This window comes from Tursiops truncatus, chromosome 12 (assembly GCF_011762595.2).
Source record: "Tursiops truncatus isolate mTurTru1 chromosome 12, mTurTru1.mat.Y, whole genome shotgun sequence".
NCBI lineage: Eukaryota > Metazoa > Chordata > Mammalia > Artiodactyla > Delphinidae > Tursiops > Tursiops truncatus.
Genome location: NC_047045.1, coordinates 42,985,423 through 42,998,335, shown reverse-complemented (window position 1 = coordinate 42,998,335; position 12,913 = coordinate 42,985,423). Strand labels below are relative to the sequence as shown.

Sequence of the window (12,913 nt, the reverse complement as noted above, 5' to 3'; positions counted from 1 at the left end):
GAAAGAAGCTAAAAAAGAGTGTATATATGTATATGTATAACAGATTCACTTTGCTGTACACCTGAAACTAACACAACATTGTAAATCTACTATACCCCTATAAAAATAAAAATAAAACAAAACAAAATTTTGGTACTTTCTAAAATAAAATAATAGTCTCAAAATAGCTTCATTTATAGGAAAGTCACATATTAACTACTTCACAAGTGTGGAAGGACAGGATTATTCAATAAATGATGTTGGAAAAAACTGCTTATCCTTTTAAAATCTTTACCTCAGTGTTTTCAAATAAATATAGATTAATCAAAAAGGTAAATATAAAAATTACAGAGAAGAAAATAGAAATTAAAAATATCAAATGTTAGGAATGGCATAATATCTAACATTAGAGATAATGGGATAAAATCCAAATAAAAGATAAACAATTTTGTACACACACAATAATTTTTGATCATTAAAAAATAACAGAGGAACCAAGATGGCGGAGTAGAAGGACGTGCTCTCACTCCCTCTTGCGAGAACACCAGAATAACAACTAGCTGCTGGACAGTCATCGACAGGAAGACATTGGAACTCACCAAAAAAGATATCCCACATCCAAAGACAAAGGAGAAGCCACAATGAGATGGTAGGAGGGGCGCAATCACAGTAAAATCAAATCCCATAACTGCTGGGTGGGTGACTCACAGACTGGAGAACACATCCACAGAAGCCCACCCACTGGAGTGAAGGTTCTGAGCCCCATGTGAGGCTTCCCAACCTGGGGGTCCAGCAACAGGAGAAGGAATTCATAGAGAATCAGACTTTGAAGCCTAGTGGGAGTTGATCACAAGACTTCGACAGGACTGGGAGAAACAGAGACTCCACTCTTGGAGGGAACACACAAAGTAGTGTGTGCATCGGGACCCAGGGGAAGGAGCAGTGACCCCAGGGGAGACTAAACCAGACCTACCTGCTAGTGTTGGAGGGTCTCCTGCAGAGGCGGTAGGGGGCGGGGCAGGGGCTGTGGCTCACCGTGGGGACAAGGACGCTGACAGCAGAAGTTCTGGGAAGTACTCCTTGGCGTGAGCCCTCCCAGAGTCTGTCATTAGCCCCAGCAAAGAGCCCAGGTAGGCTCAAGTGTTGGGTTGCCTCAGGCCAAACAACGAACAGGGAGGGAACCCAGCCCCACCCATCAACAGTCAGGTGGATTACAGTTTTACTGAGCTCTGCACACCAGAGCAACAGTCAGCTCTACCTACCACCAGTCCCTCCCATCAAGCCTCTTAGATAGCCTCATCCACCAGAGGGCAGACAGCAGAAGCAAGAAGAAATACAGTCCTGCAGCCTGTGGAACAGAAACCACATTCACAGAAAGATAGACAGGATGAAAAGGCAGAGGGCTATGTACCAGATGAAGGAACAAGATAAAACCCCAGAAAAACAACTAAATGAAGTGGAGATAGGCAACCTTCCAGAAAAAGAATTCAGAATAATGATAGTGAAGATGATCCAGGACCTCGGAAAAACAATGGAGGCAAAGATCGAGAAGATGCAATGTTTAACAAAGACCTAGAAGAATGAAAGAACAAACAGAGATGAACAATACAATAACTGAAGTGAAAACTACACTAGAAGGAATCAATAGCAGAATAACTGAGGCAGATAAGATAAGAACGGATAAGTGACCTGGAAGACAGAATGGTGGGATTCACTGCTGCAGAACAGACTAAAGAAAAAAGAATAAAAACAAATGAAGACAGCCTAAGAGACCTTTGGGACAACATTAAATGCAACAACATTCACATTATAGGGGTCCCAGAAGGAGAAGAGAGAAAAAAAGGACCAGAGAAAATATTTGAAGAGATTACAGTCAAAAACTTCCTTAACATGGGAAAGGAAATAGCCACCCGAGTCCAGGAAGCGCAGCAAGTCCCATACAGGATAAACCCAAGGAGAAACATGCCATGACACATAGTAATCAAATTGGCAAAAATTAAAGATAAAGAAAAATTATTGAAAGCAGTAAGGGAAAAACAAAAAATAACATACAAGCGATCTCCCATAAGGTTAATAGCTGATTTCTCAGCAGAAATTCTAGAAGCCTGAAGGGAGTGGCACGATGTACTTAAAGTGATGAAAGGGAAGAACCTACAACCAAGATTACTCTACCCAGCAAGGAACTCATTCAGATTCGATGGAGAAATCAAAAGCTTTACAGACAAGCAAAAATTAAGAGAGTTCAGCACCACCAAACCAGCTCTACAACAAATGCTAAAGGCACTTCTCTCAGTGGGAAACACAAGAGAAGAAAAGAATCTACAAAAACAAACTCAAAAAATTAAGAAAATGGTTATAAGAACATACATATTGATAATTACCTTAAACGTGAATGGATTAAATGCTCCAACCAAAAGTCACAGGCTTGCTGAATGGATACAAAAAGAAGACCCATCTATATGCTGTCTACAAGAGACCCACTTTAGACCTAGGACACATACAGACTGAAAGTGAGGGGATGGAAAAAGATATTCCATGCAAATGGAAATGAAAAGAAACCTGGAGTAGCTATACTCATATCACATAAAATAGACTTTAAAATGAAGACTGTTAAAAGAGACAAGGAAGGACACAACATAATGATCAAGGGATCAATCCAAGAAGAAGATATAACAATTATAAATATATATGCACCCAACATAGGAGCACCTCAATACATAAGGCAACTGCTAACAGCTATAAAACAGGACATCAACAGTAACGAAATGATAGTGGGGGACTTTAACACCTCACTTACACCAATGGACAGATCATCCAAAATGAAAATGAATAAGGAAACAGAAGCTTTAAATGACACAATAGACCACATAGATTTAATTGGTATTTATAGGACATTCCATCCAAAAACAGCAGATTACCCTTTCTTCTCAAGTGTGCACGGAACATTCTCCAGGATAGATCACACCTTGGGTACAAATCAAGCCTCAGTAAATTTAAGAAAATTGAACTCATATCAAGCATCTCTTCTGACCACAACACTATGAGATTACAAATGAATTACAGGGAAAAAAACGTAAAACACACAAACACATGGAGGCTAAACAATACGTTACTAAATAACCAAGAGATCACTGAAGAAATCAGAGGAAATCAAAAAATACCTAGAGACTAATGACAATGAAAATGATGATCCAAAACCTATGGGATACAGCAAAAGCAGTTCTAAGAGGGAAGTTTATAGCTATACAAGCCTACCTCAAGAAACAAGAAAAATCTCAAGTAAACAATCTAACATTACACCTAAAGGAACTAGAGAAAGAAGAAAAAACAAAACCCAAAGTCCACAGAAGGAAAGAAATCATAAAGATCGGAGCAGAAATAAATGAAATACAAACAAAGAAAACAATAGCAAAGATCAATAAAACTAAAAGCTGGTTCTTTGAGAAGATAAACAAAGTTGATAAACCTTTAGCCAGACTCATCAAGAAAAAGAGGGAGAGGACTCAAGTCAATAAGATTAGAAATGAAAAAGGAGAAGTTACAACAGTCACCGCAGAAATACAAAGCATCCTAAGAGACTACTACAAGCAACTCTATGCCAATAAAATAGACAACCTGGAAGAAATGGACAAATTCTGAGAAAGGTATAACCTTCCAAGACTGAACTGGGAAGAAACAGAAAATATGAACAGACCAATCACAAGTAATGAAATTGAAACTGTGATTAAAAATCTTCCAACAAACAGAAGTCCAGGATCAGATAGCTTCACAGGGGAATTTTATTAAACATTTAAAGAAGAGCTAATACCCATCCTTCTCAAACTCTTACAAAAAATTGCAGAGAAAGGAACACTCCCAAACTCATTCTATGAGGCCACCATCACCCTGATACCAAAACCAGACAAAGATACTACAAAAAAAAGAAAATTACAGACCAATATCACTGATGAATATAGATGCAAAAATCCTCAACAAATACTAGCAAACAGAATCCAACAACACATTAAATGGAACATACACCATGATCAAGTGGGATTTATCCCAGGGATGCAAGGATTCTTCAATATTTGCAAATCAATGTGATACACCATATTAAAAATTGAAGAATAAAAACCATATGATCATCTCAATAGATGCAGAAAAAGCTTTTGACAAAATTCAACACCCATTTATGATAAAAATTCTCCAGAAAGTGGGCCTAGAGGGAACCTACCTCAACATAATAAAGGCCACATACGACAAACCCACAGCAAACATCATTCTCAATGGTGAAAAACTGAAAGCATTTCCTCTTAAGATCAGGAACAAGACAAGGATGTCCACTCTCATCACTATTATTCAACATAGTTTTGGAAGTCCTAGCCACGGCAATCAGAGAAGAAAAAGAAATAAAAGGAATACAAATTGGAAAAGAATAATTAAAACTGTCACTCTTTGCAGATTACATGATACTATACATAAAGAATCCTAAAAATGCCACAAGAAAACTACTAGAGCTAATTAATGAATGTAGTAAAGTTGGAGGATACAGAATTAATGCACAGAAGTCTCTTGCATTCCTATACACTAATGATGAAAAATCTGAAAGAGAAATTATGGAAACACTCCCATTTACCACTGCAACAAAAAGAATAAAATACCTAGGTATAAACCTACCTAGGGAAACAAAAGACCTGTATGCAGAAACTATAAGACACCAATGAAAGAAATTAAAGATACCAACAGATGGAGAGAAATACGATGTTCTTGGATTGGAAGAATCAACATTGTGAAAATGACTCTACTACCCAAAGCAATCTACAGGTTCAGTGCAATCCCTGTCAAATTACCAATGCCAGTTTTTACGGATCTAGAACAAATCATCTTAAAATTTGTATGGAGACACAAAAGACCCCGAATAGCCAAAGCAGTCTTGAGGGAAAAAAAAAATGGAGCTGGAGGAATCAGACTCCCTGACTTCAGAGTATACTACAAAGCTACAGTAATCAAGACAATATGGTACTGGCACAAAAACAGAAACATAGATCAATGGAACAAGATAGAAAACCCACACACCAATGTCAACTAATCTATGACAAAGGAGGTAAGGATATACAATGGAGAAAAGACAGTCACTTCAATAAGTGGTGCTGGGAAAACTGGACAGCTACATGTAAAAGAATGAAATTAGAACACTCCCGAACACCATACACAAAAATAAACTCAAAATGGATTCAAGACCTAACTGTAAGACGGGACACTATAAAACTCTTAGAGGAAAACATAGGAAGAAAACTCTTTGATATAAATCACAGCAAGGTCTTTTTGATCCACCTCCTAGAGTAATGGAAATAAAAACAAAAATAGACAAATGGAACCTAATGAAACTTAAATGCTTTTGCACAGCAAAGGAAACCATAAACAAAATGAAAAGACAACTCTCAGAATGGGAGAAAATATTTGCAAATGAATCAATGGACAAAGGATTAATCTCCAAAATATATAAACAGCTCATGCAGCTCAATATTAAAGAAACAAAGAACCCAATCCAAAAGTGGGCAGAAGACCTAAATATACATTTCTCCAATGAAAACATACAGATGGCCAAGCAGCACATGAAAAGCTGCTCAACATCACTATTTATTAGAGAAATGCAAATCAAGACTACAATGAGGTATCACCTCACACAAGTTAGAATGGGCATCATCAGAAAATCTACAAACAACAAATGCTGGAGAGGGTGTGGAGAAAAGGGAACCTTCTTGCACTGTTGGTGGGAATGTAAATTGATACAGCCACTATGGAGAACAGTATGGAGGTTCCTTAAAAAACTGAAAATAGAATTACCATATGATCCAGCAATCCCACTACTGGGCACATACCCTGAGAAAACCATAATTCGAAAAGACGCATGCACCCCAATGTTCATTGCAGCACTATTTACAATAGCCAGGTCATGGAAGCAACCTAAATGCCCATTAGTAGACGAATGGATAAAGAAGTTGTGGTACATATATACAAAGGAATATTACTCAGCCATATAAAAGAACAAAATTGAGTCATTTGTTGAGATATGGATGGATCTAGAGACTGTCATACAGAGCGAAGTAAGTCAGAAAAACAAATAGCGTATATTAACTCATGTATGTGGTACCTAGAAAAATGGTACAGATGAACCGGTTTGTAGGGCAGAAGTTGAGACACAGATGTAGAGAACAAACGTATAGACACCAAGGGGGGAAAACCACGGTGGAGTGGCAATTGTAGTGTGCTGAATTGGACAATTGGGATTGACAAGTATACACTGATGTGTATAAAACTGATGGCTAATAAGAACCTGTAGTATAAAAAAACAAACAAACAAAAGAACTAATACTAAGCTTTCTTTGGGTTATTTGTATGGAAATATGTTAATATAAATGTTCCACACATTACATGAAATTTCTAAAAATCTTATATGTTTTGGTATAATGTTATAAGTCATAATTCAAGTTATTACTTTAAAATGTATATCTCAGAAGTAACTACATTTCCTTGTCAATTGCATTATTATGAACTTTCATCAAATCTTTAACCATGGTCATTTTTAAGTCTTTTGTCATTTACAGACAGTTCTGGGTGTACTCTGATGCTTTCGCAAAAATGTTCCTATAAAAGGGTTTCATCTTCAAGGAATTCATGGAAAAGACTGACAAGTACAGGTTTCTGGTAACAGAAATGAATATGCATTTTCAGAACTCTAATGGAAAACTGATGAATTCATAAAAATGCTAACAAAAGATCAAGATAAAAAAAAAGAATTACATGGGACTGAGTGAACTGATGAGGATGATTATAATTTTGGTGACTTTCTGTTTGAATAAAAAAAAAAATCCCACAAGGACTCAGAGGCAAAAAATATACAAATCAATTTTCACTGCAAAGTAAAGGAGCTGTTACAGTGGAGGATTACTGGACTGAATGTCAATATCATGACGTAGTATGAGCATGTTTCGCATTTGGTAATTGCAATCATTGTTGCTTTTGTTGTGGTCATCCATTTACAATGCTTGGTGTCAGTTTATTTATCTCTATGTGTGTGTGTGAGTTTTGGGGAAAAAAAAGAGCTCAGGAGTTGTCACTTCCATCCTCACAACAGAATAAAATCTGAGTAAACTAAAAAATAAAATAAAATAAAATACCATCAAAGAGGATAAAATATTTAGGCATGACCTTAACAAAATAAGCATGAGACATGTACATAGAAAACTACAAAATATTGTTGAAAGAAAATAAAGAAGACATAATAAATGGGAAAAAAATCCCAGGTTCATTGATCAGAAGGCCTAATACTGTTAAGGTAACTACTTTCCAAATGGAGCAACAGATTCAATGAATCTGTGTCAAAATTCCAGTTGCCTCTTTTTTTCAGTAATTGACAAGCTGATATAAAATTAATTGAAAATGCAAGGAATCCAGGATAATCAAAATAACCTTGAGAAGGAACAAAATTTGGAGTACTCAACTTACCGTTCTTGAGTTCAAAATTCACATACAGCTATGATAATCAAGACATTGTGGCACTAGCATAAGGCTAAACATATAGATCGATGGAATAGAATTTAGTTACCAAATACGAATCCTTACATTTGGGCCAGTTGATTTTACAGGTTTGCCAAGACAATTCAATGTGGATTATTTTTCTAACAAATGTTGCTAGGACAAGTGGATATCCACACGCAAGTTGGACTCCAACCTCACACCATATACCAATTGACTCAGAGTGGAACATAGACTTAAATATAAAAGCTAAAACTTTAGAATAAAACATAGGAGTAAATTGTCATGACCTTCAGTTAAACAATGGTTTCTAGTTTATAACACCAAAAGGACAAGTGACAGAAAAAATAAATTGAACTTCATCAGCATTTAAAACTTTTGTGATTCAAAGCATACTATCAAGAAAGTGAATAGACAACCCAAAGAATGGGATAAAATATTTGTAAATTATAAAGCTGATAAGAGTGTCTTATCCAGAATATATAAAGGACTCTTACAACTCAAAAATTAAAAAATCAAATATTCCAATTAAAAATAGTTAAATAATTTGAATAGATATTTCTCTAAAGAAGATATATACATATAGTAAGCACATAAAAAGATTCTCAAAACCTTTGACCATTAGGGAAATGCAAACTTATGCACAGTGAGATAAACTTCACAAGTCTTAAAGGCATTCAGCTAAAGGAAAGAAGAAGTTTGAAGAGACCATATATTGTGTGATTCCATTTATATAACACTGGAAAAGGGGAAACTATAGAGATAGTAAGCAGATTAGTGTTTACCAGGGGCTTGAGAAAGAGGATGGTTAAATAGGTGAAGTGGGGTGTCCCTGGTGGCACAGTGGTTGAGAGTCCGCCTGCTGATGCAGGGCACATGGGAGCAGCTAGGCCCGCGAGCCATAGCCGCTGAGCCTGCGCGTCCGGAGCCTGTGCTCCGCAATGGGAGAGGCCACAACAGTGAGAGGCCCGCGTAACACAAGAAAAAAAAAAATGATGAAGTGAAAATGTGTGTCGGGTGTATGTATATTTCTGAAATATATCTCTGTACTGTCTTCACAACTGTTTTATAAATCTAAAACTGTTTTAAATTTTAAAAGTTTATTTTTGAGAAGTCATTTCTGAGCTTAATATAAAGAACATTAGCAATATTGTAATATTCCCTGTATGCATATCCCCAACTTCATCCTCTTCCCTACCCACTGAAGGTGTTATTTATTATTATTTTGAAGTCTCTATTCATCATTCCTTTACTACTTCTTCTTATTTTTCTCTCTACATTTCTATTTCCAAATAACATACTGTTCAGCTTTGCTCATCTTCAAACTTAGATAAATATAAGTGTATAAATTAATCCATATCACTAGCATAATCATGAGAAAACATGCGACAAATCCACATTTTGGAACATTCTACACAATATTTGACCAGTACTTTTCAAAAGGGTAAAGTGCATGAAAAATAAGTGAAGACTGAGAAAGTGTTGCAGGTTGGGAGAATACCTGATGTAGCGGGTAGACTCTAAGATGGTACCCGATGATCCCCACTTCTTGGTATACCACTTTGTGTTCTAATCCCTGCTTATGTGTGTGGGCAGGAACTGTGACTTTCCCACATGGCAAGGAACTGAATGCAACCTCTAGACAATGGCCAGTAAGGAACAGAGGCCCTTGGTCCAACAGACTGCAGGTAATTGAATTCTAACCATCATGTGAGTTTGGAAGGGTAATCTTCCTTGAGCCTTCTGTTGAAACTTTATCCTTGCACATTATCTACATCTGGATTCTTCACCCACACAAACTTTGAGACAATATGTGTGTAATTTTAAGATGCTAAATTATGTGGTAATTTATTATTAGCAAAAAAATTATGTGATACATATGGCAAATAAATGTAATGTTGTGTCCTGGAATGTTGGAAAAGAAAAATGACCTTAGTTGGCAAACCTATTGATAAAATATCAAGGAAGTCCAGACTTCCTTTAGTAGTTTTATACCACTGTTAATTTCTCAGTTTTTATAAATAAACTATGGTGATATAAAAAAAAATAATAAGTTAAAAAAGAAAATATTGAAAATAAATTTCTGGAAGTTTTACAAAGGAAATGTATGTATTTCGTACAAGCACACAAAAGACACGCCAAGACTAGCATAAGTAACTGGATATAGCACTTAAATTATTTTGTCTTTGGTTAAAAATCATGTTTAAGTTATAAACATAACTTAAAAGATAAAAGAAATGAAAAATTGTCTAAGCTCATTGGTATTATACTTTTAAATTATATATAAATATGTAAACACTGTACATACTTTAGACAAAGAGGTCATATGTATACATAAATAATAAAAGAAGTGGGATATTTCTATTAGTAGTTTTTTAGCTATTAATGAAGTATAGAGTTGACAAATAAAAGCATCCAATACTGGTGAGGATGGACATCTTCAAATACTGTTGGTGACAGTGAAAAATATCCACTTTGGAAAGAATGTGGCAATGCTTATATAATAAGATATAAAATGGGACCCTTTGTTTATCAGTTTTGGTTGGGGTCTCAAGAGAATAGATGATAACTGACCCCTTATTCTATAGTAAAGTGCTAGACCATCTGCAGAACTTGCAAAGAAAGTGTCCAAGTATCCAAGAACTCAACACATCATCCACCTCCTGGCTATATAAACAAAGACCAATAATTTAATTATGGAAGTTGAAGGCTTAAGAGAGGATTTATTTGGAGAAACATGGAGGTGCTGTGGTCTCATGGGGGTGGTGCTAGTCTTTTTATGCCTCAAGAGTAGTGAGAAATGATTTGAAGAGGCAACTCGGAAAGCTTGGTGTGATTTCTCGGAGTTGGTGGTCAATGGGCATTGAAGGGGTGGCCTTGTAGAGGAGCATCTGATAAACCTGAGATATCTAACTATAAAGAACCTGGCTGAAGAAGCCTGTGACATCAGTGTAGATGGGACTCTTTGACAGAGCCAGAGGTGTGTGTGTGTGTCTGTGTCCGTGTGTCTGTGTGTAGGGAATGTGATGGGAGATTGTTGGAGGACTTAGATTAGGAAATGAAGTGATGTGATTGGATTTACACTTTTAAAAGCTGACTCAAGCTGAGGAGTGGATTAATAATAATCGTAATTGTGATGGTTAATTTTATGTGTCAATTTAACTAGACCATTAGGTGCCCAGACATTTGGTCAAACATTATTCTGGGCACCTAATGATCTAGTCAAGGGAGAATTCAGTGTTGGGAGTTCTGTGGAGTGTTTTTGGATGAGATTAACATTTGAATTGGTAGACTGAATAAAGAAGATTCCCTTCCCTGATATGGGTGGCAATTATCTAATCAATTAAACACCTGAATAAAATAAAAAAAGGCTGAGTAAGAAAGAACTCCTGCCTGAATGTTTGATCTGGGACATCAGTCTTTTCCTGCTTTAAGACTGGAACTGAAAAATCAGCTCCTCTTAGGTCTTGAGCCTGTCAGATTTCAGACTGGAACTTACACTATTGGCTCTCCTGGTTCTCAGGTCTTTGAAGTTGGACTGAAGTTTAAACTATTAATATTAGCTCACCTAGTCCTCAGGCCTTTGAACTTGGACTGGAACAATACCATAAAAATTACTAACATTGACTGTTTCTTGTACTAGGTGCTACCTATTGGCTCCCTTGGGTCTCTGGCTTGTGGACTGCAGATCTCAGGACTTTTCGGATTCCATTATCATGTGAGTCAATTCCTTATATCTCTTTCTAAATATGTGTCTATATATTCTGTTGGTTCTGTTTTTCAGGAGAACCCTGAATAATACCGTAATAATAATTACTAACATTGTGTTTCTTGTACTAGATGCTATCCAAATGTTTTATGTTTACATATATCAATCTATGTAATCTTCACAATGACTCTATAATAGATACTATAATGGTCATCATTTTAAAGATAAGGTAATTGACAGAGCTAGTTAGAGGTCAGGTCAGGTCCAAGATTCTCATTCATACAGTCTACTTTCTGCACTCACTCCCCTACCCCCTACTCTATACTCCATAGTAACAAAAACTGATTATGGTTAGGGACAATGATGGAAGCAGGGAGACCATTATAAGGCTCTTGCCAATCAGGCAAGAGATGATAGTGGCTAAGACTAGGCTTAGAGCAGATTGTAATTACATATTGAAAGTGTGGTATAAGAGACAAGTGCCAAACACAGCAGTGGACATGTATCCTGTGAAAGCAAAGCAAAGGAAACACAGATTTTTGGAATTAACTTGTTACTCTAGCATACCTAAACTATCCTTTCTTATGATTTTGATTCTTTTTCCATATCATCTTTTAATGCATTTGAAATTTTATATATCCATTAGACATATATACATTATAATTATATAAATATATAATAGATAAATTAATATATAAAACATATATATACAGCTTTATTTATGTGGGTACATTTATTTTACCAAGTGGGTTTATAGTTATAAATTCTCAAAGAGTCTTGTATCCTCACAAAAGTTTAAGAGCATGGGTTTAAAGAGTCCCAATCAGGAGTTTTTGGGTACAATACAGACACCTGAACCCCACTGGAGCCAAAGAACTACGTGGTGATGTTCTTGAGTGGAACCCTGATTACTAAGAATAAAAATGATGGGTAGCTCCTGAAGCAGAGCAGATGCTAAATGTCCCTGATAAATGGCATTTATCAAGAAAGGAAGATAGGAGATTTGGACAGAGATAGGAAAACTGGGACAAAGAATCAGGAATCCTGCTTTGAGCATTCCAAGTTTGAAAGCCTTTATGCTTCTAAGCAGAGAGCCAGACTATGTGGTTTCATATAAGAGTCTGGAGCTCAAGGGAGAATTCAATGCGGAGATGTAAATTTTAGTGGTATCGGTTTATGGGTGATATTTAAAACCATGAGACTATAAGCCATGAGACTAGGAAGAGTGTCTAAATAAAGAACAGAAGGCGGCTCAGAGCCAAGCCATTCCAACATCTGAAGCTTTGAAATAGGAGGCAAAATTAGGGAGGGAGACAGAAAAGAAGTAGATAGAGGGGTTAGAGGAAAATCAGGAAATGGAAGTATTTCAATACCCAAAGAAGAAAGTATTTCAAGGAGAGAGAGGGGAATGATGCTGAGGGAGCAAGATGAAGGATGAGGAGTGACAATTGGCAGGATGGAGGCTGAGGGTGAGCTGGACCAGAGCTGTTTCAGCAGAGTGATTGAGAAAGAATCTCATTGAAGTAGATTGAGGAGTGATTCAAGGTTAGGAAAAGCAGACAAGAAATGAAGACAGTTAAGTTAAGCAAGCCTATAAATCATTGAAACTTGCATGTTACTGGTATTAATTAATAAAAAAATCCAAAGCTCCTTTCATTAAAGATCTTAAAATTTTCTAGCAACAGTCTTAATTGGAATATTGGTGTG

At 36.3% G+C, this 12,913-nt stretch overlaps 1 long non-coding RNA gene across 1 annotated transcript in view; it reads left to right on the top strand.

Moving 5' to 3' along the window:
- LOC141276015 (uncharacterized) overlaps positions 1 to 12,913 on the top strand; it is a 1,017,885-nt gene that overhangs the window by 981,910 nt on the left and 23,062 nt on the right. Inside the window, exons 14-15 of the long non-coding RNA XR_012324788.1 lie at positions 9,094 to 9,185; positions 11,141 to 11,215. This is a non-coding gene — a long non-coding RNA (uncharacterized lncRNA). The remainder of the gene's footprint in view (positions 1 to 9,093; positions 9,186 to 11,140; positions 11,216 to 12,913) is intronic.